This window comes from Hemitrygon akajei, unplaced genomic scaffold, assembly GCF_048418815.1.
Source record: "Hemitrygon akajei unplaced genomic scaffold, sHemAka1.3 Scf000085, whole genome shotgun sequence".
Lineage (NCBI taxonomy): Eukaryota > Metazoa > Chordata > Chondrichthyes > Myliobatiformes > Dasyatidae > Hemitrygon > Hemitrygon akajei.
Genome location: NW_027331971.1, coordinates 1,063,603 through 1,077,932, shown reverse-complemented (window position 1 = coordinate 1,077,932; position 14,330 = coordinate 1,063,603). Strand labels below are relative to the sequence as shown.

The 14,330-nt window shown below is 44.8% G+C and overlaps 1 long non-coding RNA gene across 1 annotated transcript in view; it reads left to right on the top strand.

The window, feature by feature from the left end:
• The window catches only part of LOC140722704 (uncharacterized), a 328,213-nt gene extending 319,958 nt beyond the window's left edge, over nucleotides 1-8,255 (top strand). Inside the window, exon 2 of the long non-coding RNA XR_012097720.1 lies at nucleotides 8,021-8,255. This is a non-coding gene — a long non-coding RNA (uncharacterized lncRNA). The remainder of the gene's footprint in view (nucleotides 1-8,020) is intronic.
• The last annotated feature ends 6,075 nt before the right edge of the window (nucleotides 8,256-14,330 follow it).

The following is a 14,330-nucleotide window of genomic DNA, read 5'->3' as shown; positions in this document are numbered from 1 at the left end:
TTTGCACAATTATGAACCAAATCCAGGAGTTCTGTAGTGTTAATCATTTCTCCACAACAGCTTTATCTGATACCAAGGACAAGTGCGAGATTTACTGTAAGCTCCTTAGACTGGTGACTTTCTTTTTCATTTCATCCTGACGCAAAAGACTGAAGTAACAAATGAGATGCAATTTTGCTGATTAGGTTTTAAATACCCTTGGATGCTCTCCCGCTTTATCATTAATGACAGGGTTGTGACGGTGACAGGGCTGGAATATGCTGGGCAAATAAACAGAAAAGGTAAGGTGAGATAGAAGGTGGATGTCGCGGGCTGAAGGTGTGAATGTGTGTTTGCCTGTGTTGTCCTCTCTCGGGCTCTAAACCAGTTTTATTCTCTCCGCTGTCATGTTCTTCGGTGTCCTGCAGTGTCCAGATGGAAATCACGGCAACCGCCTCTGAGAAGAGGTTAGATATTTTGTTTGTTAATTAGTTGAATGGGAGTAATGACGTTAGAACAGTAGTAAGACAGTCATATCCCACCCACCCGGGATCCGTATAGTATCCCGTCTTTGGAACGCAGTCTCCAGGTATATTGTCAATCACTTTCACGGGTTGCAATATAAGAAGTAGGGCACATGTTTCAAACAGACCAGAACACTGGTTGTTATCAGAACCACAGACGCAGTTTTCCCGGTGCAATACTTTACTCTCCACCTCTGGCAACAGATGACGACAAACCGATCAAAGGGAAAGCTGACAGCTGACCAGACAGAGGATTCTGTGGCTGTCTCTGTCAGGGCAGCAATCACACTGCATACGGGGGTGATGGCCAGGAAAGTCCCAGGGAAGTAGTAATAACTGATCGGCCACAATATCACCACCAAGACAACAGCCAATAGATCCACCGTTGTCATGACTACCAGGTAGCGAGTGGTGCAGGTGGAGAGGCCGCACTTCCCCCGGGACAGGATCACAATCGGTACTAAATTCATTGTGGGGGGGGGGGGGGACAGCAGAAGGAATCAATGAATTACTCTCTCACGCTCTGTGGGACAGAGATAAGCTGTAAAGAGAGAACAATCAAACCTGGCGGGCGCTCAATACTGGAGGTTTAAAAGGTTTAAATCGTGCTTCGCAGACTGAGCAATGGTGCGCAAGCAGGGAGGAAGGTTACATACTCGGTACTGCAAGAGGAGCAGGATTTGGGAATGAGGCACTGTCAACTGATCGCCAAGGGAGCTTTACGACCGATGTGTAAAGTTTGGATACCTCGGCACTTCCTTCATATCCTGGCGCTCATCGCATGTCGCTACGCCCCGCTGCCTCTGAGGTTGTCCATTTACAACGTTCAAAGTTCGTAGCACATTTACTTCCTCTGTTCGCAGGCATCCATCTCCTTTTCGACTCCGGTTTGTCACCTGCCCTCGCCGGCCCAGCTGGGCTCGCTGCTTTCAAATTCTGCAAATACACTTGGATGCGGTTCCTTCAAACTACGACAACGGATCAGATCAGGAAGTTCCCATTTTCATTTTTTTTTAGCACATTCTTCCTGACCTGCTCCAAATTACAGAAGCATTATTCCAAATGGTTCGATGTTTATATTTCCAGACCAGAGTATTGCATGTACATTACCCAGTCAGGCATCTAACAGACACCTCTGGTTGGCGAAACCCCTCTTCACCGATAATAAGGCGTGGAAACAAACCCTTGTAAACGAAAACACACAGCGACACGATTTGAATTTTCAAAACTCCCGATGGTCCGAGATTGAACACACAAGTGAATCTCATCAGGGTTTCGCTTTCCGCGTTCTCTTCAACCTTGTAGCATTTTTTGAAACACAGCACAATTGCTTTCAGTTTGAAATTAAAGCATCTTGAACTATTGGGGCGGAAAAAAAAACGCCGTGGCCCTGGATGCTGCCGAGCACGCTGGAGAATTGGAGTTTACTTTGATAGCGGTTTTACCTTGATAAATCAAATCTGCCAGTCATGTCCACAAAATATATCCATCTCCCCGCAATCTTCCACTCTACATCTGTTTCAGTTAATATTTTTTTTTGTTTCTTCTTTTCAGCCTTGTCTATTGATTAAACTGCAAGGAACCTTCTGACGGAACACAAGAGTTCTGTCACAATGACTGCACTACACTCACTAATACACCGGCATCACAACGGCTGTCGGTGACTGAACGGCTCCAAAAACCGCGCACATTGAACTGCAAAGATTAGTTCGCGTCTGTTCCTACCAGGGACACCAATAACGGTAATGATCAAGTAATATATCTTTCTCATACTGTAGATAGTTTCAGGCATTCCGTGTGTGATTCACTCTGTATTCGAGCTGCCCGCAGTCTCGCTGAAGAAACTCTGAGCTGATGAATCTCCACGGTCATTCATTTATACTCAATCTAACACGCTGAGTGTTCAATTGTACACAAGGCTGACGTGTTTTCCAACAGCTGGGGTAAAAATAAGCATGATTTCATTCAGGTAAAATTCCAAGTATGATGAGGTATGGAGAGCTTCACACGAAATTGCAAAATCCCAAAGACGAAGAAATGATGAATCGAGAATTCAGTGAATGCTGCCGTGAAAGTCTCTCAGTCTCACCTCTCGGTTTCATGATTCTTATTGTTGATCTTGTCCATTCCCAGACTCCATAGACTTCGTCTCGATTATAGATCCGCTCTGGGAAATTGTCTCAGTTATCGATCTTTCAATAGAAATATAAAAAAATATATGTTGTTTGTATGCTCCTGTAATATATTGAAGAACCTTAACCTGATATCGCAACCAGACTTACGAAGATAATGGACGCACGAAAACCGTTAACAACAATAATCACAACACATACAAAATGCTGAAAGAACTCAACGGATAAGGCAAATTCTATGGAGATGAATAATGTCGAAGTTTCATACAGACGTGCCTTCTTCAGATTAATTAACGTTTAGTCCAGCATCTCAGCTCCAACAACAAAAAGCAGATTTTCCCAGTGGCCAAACATTTCAATTCCAATCCCCATTCCTGGTCAGAAATGTCGCACATCGTCTCCTTTGCTGCCACATGAGCAGCCTCAGGTTGGAGGAGTAAACTGCAATTAAATTCTGTCTATGGAACCTCCAATTTTATGACATGAACACAGATATCTCGGCTTTCCGGTATTTTCCCCCTCCCTTTTCCCTCTTCTTCATTTCACCACTCTGGCCTTCTACTCTTCTCTTCACCTGCCAATCACCTCAGTTCGGTCCCCTTCTGCTTCCCTTTCTCCAATGATCCACTCTCTCCTATCAGATTCCTTCTTCTCCAGCTCTTTGCTTTTTCCCATTATCACCCAAGCTACATTTCGCCCACTATCCCACGCATCCAGTTTCATCTACTACCTTCTAGCTTGTGCTCTTTCCAGCTCCTCCCAATTTTCTTATTTTGGCATCTTCCCCCGTTTTACTCCATCCTGAAAATGGATTTGTCCATTGTCTGACCATTATGCTCCCTGAGCACCTTCACAGTCGTAATTGTCACTGCACATACTTCCCTGATACTCTTGAATGTCCGGTATACTGCAGATGTCTTCCACTGTGAAGACTGATGCAAAATTCACATTCGGTTCTTCTGCCATCTCTGCGTCTCTCATTACATTATCTCCAGCGTCATTTTCTATTAGTCCTCTATCTACCCGCAATTCTTTTTTTCTCTTTAGTCGCCAGCTACCTTTCATAATTAATCTTTTCCTACCTAATGACCTTCTTAGTTTCCTTCTGTAAGTTTTTAAAAGCTTCGCAATCATCTACCTTCCACTAGATTTGGCTTCCTTGTATGCTCTCCATTTTACTTTTATTTTATCTCCGAATTTACTTGTCAGTAACGGTAGTGTCCATCTTTCATTCGAAAATGTTTTCTTATTTGAAATATATTTGTCTCACAATTCCCTAATTTTTCGCAGAAACTCCAGCCATTGCTGCTCTGCTGTCCTTCCTGCTGGTGTCACTTTCCAGTCAACTTTAGCCCGTTTCCCTCTCATGCCATTAAATTTTCCTTTTTTTCCACTGAAATACAGACACATTGACATTTAGTTTCTCCTTCTCAAATTTCAAAGTGAACTCGATCATATTGTGATCACTCTTCCCTAAGGGTTCCTTAACCTTAATCTCTTTTATCACCCCCGATCATTGCACAAAATCCAATCCAGCACGGCCGACCCCGTATTGGGTTCAACAACAAGCTGTTCTCTTAGACATTCTTCAGTTTTTCTCTCTTGAGGTCCAGTACTGGCCTGGCTTTCCCAATCGAATTTCATGTTAAAATCCCCAACGATTATCATGACATTGCCCTCTTGACACACCTTTTCTATCTCCTGGTGTAATTTGTAATCCAAATCCGGGGTGTTGTTTAGAGGCCCGTATACAATTGCCATTAGGGTTCTTTTACCGTTGCCATTTCTTATCTCAACCCATAGAGACCCTACACCTTCCAATCCCTATGTCATCTCTTTCCAATGATTTAATATCATTTTTTATATACAGGGCTACACCAGCACTCCCCCACCCCTTGCATCTTTCTGATGCACCGTATATCCTTGGGCGTTCAGCTCTCAACGGCAGCCATCCTTTAGCCAAGTTTCAGAGATGGCCAGATCTTCATACTTGCCAATTAGTAGCTGAATTTAAAGATAGTCCGTTTTATTTCTTATGTTGCGTGCATTCTACTGCAACACTTTCATTCCAGTATTTGTTGCTTTCTGATTTAACTGCACCACGCCTCTATTGCCCTGTAACTCATCCCATTGGCTGTGATTATGCCTCATCTCCTGCCTTTCATTTCTATCATCTCTGTTGCACGCTATCTGTGACTTATTTCTGTTTTCCCCTTCCTAATGCCTATCACCCTGGTTCCCATCGACCCCCCCCCTCCCCACTCACCCCTTACAGCACAATTAAGTGTGCCCGCGATGTTATTGGACCTCTTTGGGTTCAGGTGTAATCCGTCCTCTTCGTACAGGTTGTACCCCCCGCAGAACATGTCCCAATGATCCAGGAACCCGAAACCCTGCCCCGTACACCAGTCTCAGCTACTCATTAACATGCCTGATTGTGCTATTCTCGAATCGTTAGCACGAGGTACAGGCAGCAATCTCGAGGATACTACGCTGCAGATCCTGCTTTCCAACTTCCTACCTAACTCCATGTCAGGACCTCCTCCCTATTTCTACCCATGCCATTGGTACCAACGTGTACCAAGACTTCTAGCTGTTCACCCTCTCCATTCAGAATACCCTGCATCCGATCCAAGACAAACCGTACCCTGGGACCTGGGTGGCAACACAGTATGCGGGTGCCTCTATCAGGTTGACAGAATCCCCTGTCTGTTCCCTCACTATGGAATCCCCTGTGAATGCCGCATTCCTCATATTCCTCTTTCCCTTCTGCACCACGGGACCACGCTCAGTGCCAGATCGCTGTGATTGTCCTCTGTCAGGTCACTTCCTCCAGCCGCATGCAAAACAAGATGACGATTACTGAGGGGGGTGGCCACAGGGGTGCTCTCTACTATCTGAGCACTTTCCCTCGCTCCCCTAACGGTCACCCAATTATCTAACTCCTGCAGCCTCAGGGTGACAAATAGCTCCTTTCTATCTCCTGTTCACTCTCCCTAATAAGCTGTAGTTCATCGAGCCGCAGCTCCAGATCCCTAACACAGACTCTCGCTGCACTCTGTGAGACTGGAAGATTTCCAGTATTCCCACATCCGACACGCAGAGAGAAATACTACCCTTACCGCCATGCTCTCTATTCCTCAAAAACAAAAATCATATCTGGGTATATCTGTAACCGCTTCACGCTCCGCCCCTGTTTCTCCTTCTATGACATCCGTCTCACACTCCTCCCGCGGTGCTCCACCCTAGGCATTCCCCAAATCCTTTCCTCCCGCCAGTTTCAATGGGTCACTATTACGAACACGTCTACCCCCCGCCATCCGGTTCCTAAATGGGCATTAAACCCATGAAACCACCTCACTTTTTTAATAAAAGCACAAAATGCTGGCAGAACTCAGCAGGCCAGACAGCATCTATGGGAGGAGGTAGTGACGACGTGTTACTTCACTCCTGTTGAAGGGTTTCGGCCCGAAACGTCGTCACTACCTCCTCCCATAGATGCTGTCTGGCCTGCTGAGTTCTGCCAGCATTTTGCGTTTGTATTTATTTTTCAGCATCTGCAGATTCACTTGTGTTCACTTTTAAAATATATATTATTTCTGTTTTTGCACTTCTTATCTGCTCAATACCGATATACCATTATTGATTTACTTATTTATTGTTTGTTTAAATTTTTCTATATTATGCTTTGCATTGAACTGTTGCTGCTAAGTTAACAAATTTCACGACAGAGGCCAGTGTTAATAAACCGGTTTCTAATTCTGATATTGAATGGAATTTAAGTTCTGTGGTGTTTGTATTCGATGCCCCATTGTCCACCTTTCCCTCAACATTTATGAAATTGCCGAATCATCAGTGATCTTTATCTTAGTTATTCACTGCTGATGAAAACCACGAATAAGCTCTTATCCCGGGTATCTGTGTGTCCCTGTTGTCAAACTTTCCATCCCAGGAACATACTGGTGAGAGTCTTCAGCACATTTGTGCAGGGGATCTTCCTCCCGATAGTGCGTTGTCGAAAGCTGTGACTAGCTCTTCAGTCAGAGCTGAAACGAGCCAAGTACATTTGTAATAACATATCTCTGTTCTTGTACATTGTCCCTCATGAAATTAAAGGAACACGCTACCGGATGTGTAACCACTAAGATTTTATGCCCCTCGTAACGACCTCGTGAGGAATTTAATCTTGCGCTGATTGCGTATGAGCATAAGACCATAAGATAAAGAAGCAGATGCAGGCCATTCGGCCCAGCGAGTCCGTCCCTCCATTCAATCATGGGCTGATCCAGTTCTTCCGGTCATCCCTACGCATCTACCTCCTCCCCTACCCGTTGATGACCTGGCAAATCATGAAAATATCTATCTCTTCCTTAAATACACCCAACGACCTGTCAACAAATTCCACAGATTTACCATGCTCTGACTACAGTAATGTATCCCCATCTCTTTTCTAAATGGACGTCATTCAATCCTGAAGTCGTGCCCTCTTGTCCTAGACTCCTCTGCCATATGAAATAACTTTGGCATATCTAATCTGTTAAGGCATTTTAACATTCGGAAAGTTTCTCTGAGATCCCCCCTCATTCTCCTGAACTCCACGGAATACAGCCCAAGAGATGTCAACTGTTCCTCATAAGGTAGCCCTTTCATTCCTGAATCATTCTCCTGGATCTTCTCTGAACACTCTCCAAAGTCAGTATATCTTTTCTAAAATAAGGAGCCCAAAAGTGCACACAATACTCCAAGTGTGGTCTCATGAGCCCTTATAGAGCCTCACAATCACATCATTGCTCTTGTATTCTATACCGCTAGAAATGAATGCCAACGTTGCATTCGACTACTTCACCACCGACTCAACCTTGGAGGGTAAACTTTAGGGTATCCTGCAGAAGGAACCGAAGTCACTTTGCAGATCTGTATTTTGAATTCTCTCCGGAGTTCTCACTCGCTAACTGGTTGCATTGGAAGCGGGGGATCTGCTGATCGTTGTCCTGCACCAGATACTGAGCAGGATTCCGAATGCTCACATGCTAACTGGAATTTTCTTCTTGTCTGAGTGTGCATCGGTGTTTAACATCCACGCTGTTCCTCTTTGTTCAGTCTGGTACTTAGTCTCCTTCACTTTTGATCGATCCGTGGCCATTTGTTGCCAAAAAAAAATTGCACCACGAAAATCGGGGCAATCACTCTGGGGACAGTGACAGTGATCAGCTGGTTAAGAAACATTTACTGGTACTTTCGTTTCTCACAGTATTATACAATGTTAAATTACTCCATTTATTTGTTCGCCTTCTGTGTATTATTTGTTCTTGTCTTTTGCAATTCCAATGAAGTTATTTAATTGCATCCTTACTTCTGTAAATCCCATTCCTGTTGGTTCCCCAGGCGCGTGAATTAACCATCAAGCCCGTTTTAGTCACCAGTAGAGGGCGCAGAAGACTCCGGTGCGCTGACATGGGGCAGGATGACAGAGGATCGCAGATGGTGAATCGCAGGAAATCCCTTTTGCAACGAGGTGCTTAAGGACCGTAAGAAATGCAAGATAATGTCGTGGTTACTTGAAATGACCTGGAGACACAGACGATTCTTCAAGAAAATTAAACTTTTATTTGCAAACAAAGGCTGAGGCAATCAATGAACTTGTCACCGAAAGCCCACCGAGCTCCGGTATACAGCATTCTTTATAGTAATTTCTTATCTCAGTTACATTTCGGTTTCATCAGCATACCCAATCAAGTTTTAATTGCATATCATCTATATATTAACTAATTAATCGCTCTTGCCTGGCTCACGGTGCGCCACCATTATGTTTCACCCGTTCGCATTGGGGCCTTATTCCTGGCCAAGGTTATGCTTTCCAGACAACCTCCGTCACATTACATTCCTGCTCGCACCTTCCTGTCCGCCACCGTTATCTCGTAGTAAACAAAGGCTGAGTGTAATACATGGGATACATTGCAGCTAATAGTGCTGCTGGCTAAACAGGTGTTCTGCAAGTGCCACAGTATGCAGCTAAGAGAGTGCAAAGTATCTAGTTAAAACAACACATAGCAACATGTGTCTAGTAAAATAATACATAGTAATATTCAGTACCTAGAAGTGATTACAGAGTATAGTAAATAGCTAATACATAGTGATTATAATTCAGGTATATGTAATGATTATGTCAGGTATATTTCTCAATATAATCCCCCCTTTGAGACCCACAGGGCCTCACACAGAAAGAGAACACTCAGAGGCCGTGCACCAAAGCCAAAATAAAGTCCAGCATTTTAATCCTAAATTTGGGTCAGCTACAATTTCCATAGTCGGAGCTCAAAATGATCTCTCTCTGTTATCCTAGGCTGTTGAGCCAAAAACCAGTCCCTCCGTAGCTGAGACAGGAAAAAAGACTCAGACACCCTTACAAACTAGTGTCCACATCATTAACACCCTCCAGTCCGCTTGATGCATCGTGTAGACTGTAACAGTACATCATCGGTTTTTCTCCTTGTCTGGGGTCAGATTCAACAATTTCCAGGAGCATCCGGAATTGTTTTGCTGTCGCACGCACTATCAAAGTCTTGAGACATGGAAGAAAACAGCACAGAATAAATGCACAACTTATCAGCACAATGCCTGCAGTCATTGCCAGTTTAGTCAGCCACGCACCCCATCCCCCTAGTCTGCTTTCTAACCAGTCAAACCACTGATGCCCAAATCCTGCATTCTTTTTGACCTCCTTCTGCAGATTCTTTAATTTATTCATTGCTCTGGTGAAAGACCCTTCCTGGCTAGTATTGTTCGGTATGAAAGTGCAGCATTGTTCTCCAAACATTACACACACACACCCTTTTTCTGCCAAAAGCCAATCCAGTACCTGTCTGTTTTGCCACGCCATCCTGCTACTGCATCCAGCTGTTGCCCTAAGGCCTCCAGCGCATCATCGGTGTAGTTGATGAACCTCTGTTGAGTGTAGTATATATAATTTATCCATTCAACAATTTTGCTTACCCCTATCACAGGTATGAGAGCTTCCCAGCCTGCAGCAATCTCATTCCGCGCCTTGAATTCGTTAGGTATACCTCTCGGCTGTCCTATACTGTCAATCCGGATTGTCGGGTTAGGTTCATATTTTCTCTTCTGCCATAGCAGTGTCCGCTGCTCAGGGAAGTTAGCGTTGGACTGTACTTCAGGGGACATGATAACTTCCTGAAGCAGCATGACACGCATACATGTTCCTGCCCAGTTGAGGGGGAGCGTAGATCTCAGACCTCTCTCCTGTCTGCACAGCCACCAGGTGTCTGCTAATGGGATGGTCTGAGTGTCCAATGCACCCTAGGAGGAGGGGAACCCGTTATGTGTTTTTTACCTGTGGTGACATCCCACGTCTGAGTGCAGTTGCCTTGGAAGTGGCCAACCGGGCGAGTCACCCGCATGAAGCATTCATAACTCAGGTGATCCTGCATCATAAGTTGTTCCTGCATAGGTGTTTGGCTCCTTTTATTTATAGCCCAGGGTCTGCTATAATTACAGTAATAGGCAAGCTTGTTTTGGTCACACTGCGAGGACGCCTGATATAACATACACCAATATGGGCACATGGGTGCATTGTTCAGACAGTTTCGATAACAGGGATCAGTGTTAACACAAATCCTCATGTAACAAGCCCTGGCATTGACTGGACCAGGACATCGTTGCCCCCATCGCTCCCCACATCGCTCCATGTGTTCCCTACGTCACTGCGCACAAGTGGAAGAATTATAAGGCATGGGGATTACATGCTGCGCAGGGTTTGCCCTTGAGCACAGGTAGCAATTCTGTCTTCCCATCCTGCTTGCTGTATACATTGCCCATTGGTACCATGTTTTCTCTTGTCGTGGCAAAACGGTGTGTGTGCTACTTCTCTTACTGCGTGCTCCCGAGTTTCCCAGGGTTACATCATTCCCATGCCATATCCTCCATGTTGATGGTTTCTAACTCTGCGCTATAGTAGGCGGGTGTGTTATCCTGTGGGGCAAAGCTGATTGTACCGAAACCACCCCCATTGTCTGGAGGAATACTACTATCCCCAACTTCATTCTCAGAGTCATCAGAATTACCAAAGACTTCCCTTACCACCTGGTCAAATTCCTGTGCTGCAGTGTCGGCTTCTCGTTCCTCCTGGCTGGTCTCTGCAATCTGCTCCTCCTCACCACTTACCTCGGGTTCCGGCTCTGTCTGTACCTGCGGAACCTCCTTAGTGCAGTGGTTGAGATGATACCAAGTGGAACGCCCTTCCACCTGAACCGCAGTGGGTGATGCCTTGATTTCCGTGAAAGGCCCTTCCCTTCTTGCTTCGCTCCACTTCCTTCGAAACGCTCACACGTAGACCTGATCTCCCGGTCGGATTGGTCCTTCCCCTTGGACGGTCTCCGGCTCTTTCTGTTTTTCCTGTGTATAGATAGACTGATGTATCATAGTTAGTTGCCGCATGTATTGTCTTAGTTCAAGTTCCAGTTGCTCTAAACTGGGTCCTTTATATGGTCCTCTCCATTGCGGCACTGGCATGGGCCTTCCAGTTAGCATTTCATGTGGTGTCAAGCATGTTACCCGATTAGTCTGCATATTCATTAGGTCTAACGGTAATGAATCAACCCAATTCAGTCTAGTCTCTGCACAAATTTTGTTCAGCTTGGCCGTCAGAGTGCCATTGATTCTTTCCACCATGCCCTGTTATTGTGGGTGGTACACACATCCAAACCTTTGTTTTATTCTTAGTACTTGTAATACCAATTTGACCACCCTTTGGATGAAGGCCGAACCGTTGTCCGAGCTAATCTCCGAAGGTATTCCAAACCTTGGGATCACTTCATTTGTCAGGAACTTTATCACTGTTCCTGCCCTTTGATCCTTCGAGGGTATTGCCTCTACCCATCTGCTGAACCTGTCAATTACCACCAGAATGTATCTTTTTCTTCTTACCGTCTTTATCATATCTACGTAGTCGATCACCAGATGTCGAAATGGTCCGTCAGGCACGGGTATGTGACCTATTGGGGTTGTAATCCCCCTTAGAACGTTATTCTGTGCACAAACCTCGCATTGTGCTAAAACATAGTCTACCGAAGCCTGTAAGAAAGGTGACCAGAAACCATCCTTTTTTATTTTCCTTATTACTTCCCCTCTTGCACAATGGTCCACTCCATGTGCTTCTGAGATTAGGATAGTCAACAAAGGAGTAGGGGCTACCCACAAACCATCCTCAGTGCTCCACAGGCCTTCTGGGTTCTACCTGGCCCCCGTCGCCTCCACATTGTCTGTTCTGCCAACGTTGCCCTACATTGCATTTCAACCAGGGCCTCTACCATGGGTTCCGGCTCTAGGCTTACCTGGGGTGCAATAACAGCTGATGTACACCCAGACGCTTTCCTGGCCGCTTCATCTGCAGCTTGATTTCCTTTCGTTATCACATCATTCCCTTTCTTATGTGCCTGGCATTTCACTATAGCCAGTGCTTGGGGTTTTATAAGTGCTTTTATTAAGTCTGAAATTTGCTGACAATGCTGTATGGGGTCTCCATTACTTTTCCTGAAGCCTCTCTGTTTCCACACTGCCCCAAACAGATGACATACCCCATGGGCATATGCCGAATCAGTGTAAATGTCTACCTTCTCACCTTCCATCACCTCACATGATGCTGTCAAAGCCTTGAGTTCTGCTAATTGGGCGGAGCACGGTTGTGGACAAGCTTCCACTCTGATGGTCTTGAAGCTTGACTGGTCCTGCTGTACTATTGAGAATCCCGCATGATTCCCATCATAATCCCTATAGCAAGAACCATCTACAAACAAAACCTTTTTATCCGAATCCTCTAGTGGCTCTGACCGTAAATCTGCGCTCAGCTTGGCAAATGTCATCATTTTCCCTACACAATCATGGGGTTCTCCTTCGCAGCTCAAAGTGACATAATCGGCTACGTTACTGGTGGTACATCTTTGTACAGTTACATCCGGAAATGTCAACAGCATCTGATACGCTGCCATCCTGGCTAGTGTTAACACAAATTTCCCTCTATCCAGCAATTCTGCTACCTTGTGGTGTGTGTACAGTATCACAGTATAACCATAGTTACAGATGATGTCTTCTCATACGCATAGTACAGTGCTGCCAATCCCTGATAACAAGGTGGATACTCCTGGTCCACCTCGTCCAGTTTTACACTGTAGTACGCTATTGGCTGCTTCGCTTTCCCTGTACCTGTCACTTGTGTCAGCTCTGCTGTGACATAGCCTTCCCGTCGATTAGATACATACAGATGGAAAGCCTTTTCATAGTCAGGTAAAGCTAATGCCGGGGCTGACTGCAGTTCCTGTTTAATAGTGTTGAAGGTTATCTCCGTCTCCTTATTCCAGAGCAGGCTAGTTCTCAAATTGGTATGGCCTGCTTCCTTCAGTATTTTCCTCAGTGGTGCTACAATCTCAGCATATTCTCCAATCCAGTCTGAGCTATATCCTGTCATTTCCAAAAACGTCCTCATCTGCCCTACTGTTTGGGGCTTTGGAGCCTTTGTTATCGCTTCAATCTGACGGCGCTATTGCCTTCACACTTTTAGATACCATACTCCCTGTATTTCACCTGCTGCTTGCAAAACTGCATCTTTTGCTTAGCTACTTTATGTCCTCCATACGTCAGTTTCTCTAAAAGTGTCACAGTATCCTGTTCACACTGCTCCTCACTTTCAGAGCAAATCAACAAATCATCCACATACTGTATCAGTGTACTTTCCAGCGGAATGCCATCCAAATCTGCCTTCAATACTTGGTTAAAAACATGTGGCGATTGCTTAAATCCTTGCGGCATTCTGGTGTAAGTGTACTGGCTGCCTCTGTATGTAAATGCAAATAGGTACTGACACTGTTTGGCTAAGGCAGTGGTTCCCAACGTGGGGCATACGCCCCACAGGGGGGTAATTTGATTTTTAAGGGGGGCAATTCGAGAATGAGTTATTAACAGTGAATTTTTTCTAGTAAGTCTGTGTAAGTATGAGTGTGCGTGCGAGGTGGTTGTACATGTGTAATTGCGTATGTACTGTATATATAGCATATCACCATCATTACAACCATCAAATGGCTTTCATAATTAAATTAATGAATTGACTGATATAGGAAGGAACGAATGAACAAGTCCAAACGCGTAAGAAACTCGTACGAGGTCGCGCCAATGCTGATTTTTGCAGTAGCTTTCGGTTCTTGGTGGTGTTGTATGCTGTAGAAACGAATCGGCATTGTTTTATTTATTATTATTATTATTTTAATATCACTTAATGTTCTTTTTTTTACAATTTCTTAGTAATGTTTTCCTCAGAAATTTAACAGTCCTTTGGCTCTTTTATTTTTCTCGTTCATGAATGCCATGTTCTTTGGAAGCTTGTTTAAACCAAGTTACTGGTCTTTTAGGCTTCCTCCAGGTGAATAGGAGTTCACTTTTTGAATAATAAGAATTGTATATCACCACAGGTGGCATCAGGATTTTAGAGGTGATTAGGTGGGGCATGGCCAAAAAAAGGTTGGGAACCACTGGGCTAAGGGAATGCTGAAGAAAGCCGAACATAAATCAATCAGTGAAAAGTAACTCGCTTCTGGCGGGATATTAGTCAGCAGTGTGTGTGGATTTGGGACCACTGCTGCCAACTCCTCCACTACTTCATTCACTGCTCGTAAGTCATGCACCAGTT